Here is a 3071-nt window from a genome sequence, read left to right as displayed (position 1 = left end):
TTTTCACTTCCTCATTTTACTGATGTGACTGAAAAAAATATCATACCTGATGATTTCTACCACCAAAAGAATGTCACTTTGTAACTAGATGTGTATATGTATTTATTCATCCATGCAAGACAGACACATGCTAATGTATGCACTTGCCGTGCCTACGTTTTCACTTAATGAAGAGCTTAATAAAAATCAGCATTCATAGCCCCTGCGTAGTCGGATAAATTAGTTAATGCACAATAAGCAGCTCTTATGTATAATGCAAAAGATTAGTCTTACATTTGCATAATGTGCTACAAACGGCCCACTGTTTCCAGCAGTTGAGGCTCCCCCATTAAATGTGAGTTGAAAGCTGAATGACGTCAATGAAGTAATTATGCTTCATTTGGCATATCTCATTCATTCTCCGGAGTTCAAGACCTTATCTGAGCACTGTTGACAGCACTGCTGAAAGGCATTGGTAATGGTTCAAAGCAGAGCAGTGGGACTCTGGAAAGTAGCCTAGTGTGCTCAAGTCCCCACTGCAAGACCGGCTCCCCAGCAGCAACTCATTTTACAGTCTGGCTTATGTACATGTTTATGTATAAACGTACGAAACTAGGAACTTGTTAGTTTATAATGAGAGTAAAGGAATTTCTAGGCCAATAAAGTACAGTGACTTCCAGATTTACCAGAATTCACTGGAAAACAAAGATTGCCAATGAAGGCATTTCTGTCTGACTCGGGGACGTATGAACATCCTTCCTCTGCCAATAGGTTACACAGTTTCCACTGACAGTGTTGTTTTCCTTCCCCTCTCTTTATCCTCGGAGCCTATTTGTGTGTTTCTGTGTTGGTGAGAATGAAAAGTCATTCTTTGAAAATTAATCTAGTTCAAAACACACACTTACACACATTTTACTAATGAAAATTGAGATCCAAAGTCGTTTTCACAATTTACATAAGACTCAGTTTGCTGGGTTTAGAATACAAGGCTCCTGACACTTACTCTTATGATTAGTGTTTTCCTGTTTTATGTAAGTATGTACAAAAAAGGTTTCTTTTCACATTTGTTTACTGTCTCAAGGGCAGGGAGACAAATCATTTTATATTTGTCATGGTCAGCTGACAAATATTTTTGCAAAGCTTTGTATTAAAACCATAAAAACAGTGGCTATGAAACTGCCTCTGAAGGGTGATGCATTTGCGTGCTCAGGGGCCCCCTGATTGCTCAGAGCCGGCGTAGCCGATCTTTTCCCAGTGTCCCTTGTGCAGCAATGGCATGTGGACCAACATGGAAAATTATGCCTTTCTTCTGAAAATGGCTTTTAAAAAAAATTGAAACCCTTGTTTTTTCAGATTAATTAAATCTTCTTTATTAAATACAGAAATATAATTTTGTTTGCCGGAAAATGTATTTGTTTTGAAAGCATGTACTCCTTGTTATATTGTTCAATATATTCCACAGTAGTGACTTCAAAGACAGTCAGTGGGCTTCCTGGCACAGGAACAATCTCATCATTGTCTATAGTTAGCCTCAATTATTTGTGTGCTTATGGGCCTCTTTCTATGCAATAGTTCTTGTGCAGGGGCCATACTGATCTTCTCTGTATCATTCCAATTTTAGTATATGTGCCGCTGAAGCAAGCACTCTATGCGATAGTTCTGTCTTGGAAAGATTAAATGTGCAACTTTGTGCTAGAAGTAGGCTAAAGTACTGTCCTAAGATCTATGATTTGGTGCTCCTCTTAGGTAAGTAATACCCAAAAAACCACCAATATTATTAAGATATGGATGAGCATATTTATATTCATAAGAGTACCAAAAGTAGAGGTTTTGCTATTTCTAGTCAAGGGAGAAATTACAGAAAGAAAAAAAGAAAGTCTTATACATTTCTTATAATTATGAGAAGAAATTAAAGAAACATTTAATTAGAAACCATTACATATAGTCTGACGGTTTTATTCATTGACATACTTTCATTTATTGAGGTCAATTTAAATCAGATCACTCATTCCTCACCTTTAACTAAACAAGAAAACAAATAGGCAAATAGCTTATCTAAAATATTTCCAGCTGCAAAGCTAATTTAAACAGGTTTGCATTGCTGCAGAGTCAATTCTAGAACATTATCCCTTAGTACACAGTACCAATACCTCACTAAGTAAAAAGTGAGGTATTATGAAACAGAAGTATGTCTCCAAATAACCAGTTTGAAAATAATGTTTGATTGGCTGCACAACTGTAGCTTTGATTACTTTAATATGTACTTCACTTATCACTTTGGCTGCTAGTGGTTTGTGTGTCCATGTGTGTGAGTGGAGGGGGGCTCTGTTTTCCATGAGCCTCTTCCATTCAATAGGCTCAGGTGATGTAGACTGCTGAATCCCAATAATGAGAGAAGTAATTGCTGTGGCAGCAGCAAGGCAGCCATAGTCCTACTTCCACACTGAGGTTCTGGGCTGCTCAGTCTTCTGAACTGCCTCCATGTAAAGATTAAGAGGTAAAAGTCCCACCCACCAAATTTGAAGGAAAAATCTTCAGAACAGCTTGGTTTCAACAATCATTTCCTCAATTCAAATGTCATAAAGGGATTAGTACATATTCCTTGAATGAAATTATTTCTAAAGTTTGATATGCAACATTCACAATGCAGACTGATTTCAATTATGGGTATACTTTTATATTGTATCCATGTCGGGAACAGAGGATTTTTATTAGGCACAAGTAAATGGTCTTTGTAACCATTGCTATGACAGTTGGTGTTATATCTTAATTAGCAGTATTATTTCTAGTTCAACTAAAATAGCTGAAGGGTCCTCCTGGGATCTATTCCATGGTATGATTTTGTTTAATCTTATTATTAATGGCAATAAATCTTTACTTTGTTGGAGTATCATTGTATGCCAAAGATTCCATTATTTAAACAAATAATTATGCCACATTACAATTTCTTTTAGAGCATGACAATAACAAATCATAGTTATAGCTTACTCAGAGTAAATTAGGTCTAAAACACTAATAAAATTAATTGCAAGATGTGTGATTGGAAACCAGAGCTGGTTAAATCAGGAGCTCTTTCTTATGGTCTTTGATAA

At 36.3% G+C, this 3071-nt stretch overlaps 1 non-coding gene across 1 annotated transcript; it reads right to left on the bottom strand.

Annotated features, from left to right (window-relative positions):
- Nucleotides 1–1512: 1512 nt before the first annotated feature.
- LOC119044032 (U6 spliceosomal RNA) lies at nt 1513–1624 on the bottom strand. The gene has a single exon (XR_005081535.2). It is a non-coding gene; the product is annotated as a U6 spliceosomal RNA (small nuclear RNA).
- Between the last annotated feature and the right edge of the window lie 1447 nt (nt 1625–3071).

The sequence above is a fragment of the Artibeus jamaicensis genome, unplaced genomic scaffold (genome assembly GCF_021234435.1).
Source record: "Artibeus jamaicensis isolate MK-2021 breed Jamaican fruit bat unplaced genomic scaffold, CSHL_Jam_final contig_402, whole genome shotgun sequence".
Lineage (NCBI taxonomy): Eukaryota > Metazoa > Chordata > Mammalia > Chiroptera > Phyllostomidae > Artibeus > Artibeus jamaicensis.
The sequence above is the reverse complement of the archived record's forward strand: the minus strand, read 5'-3'. Positions and strand labels throughout refer to the sequence as shown.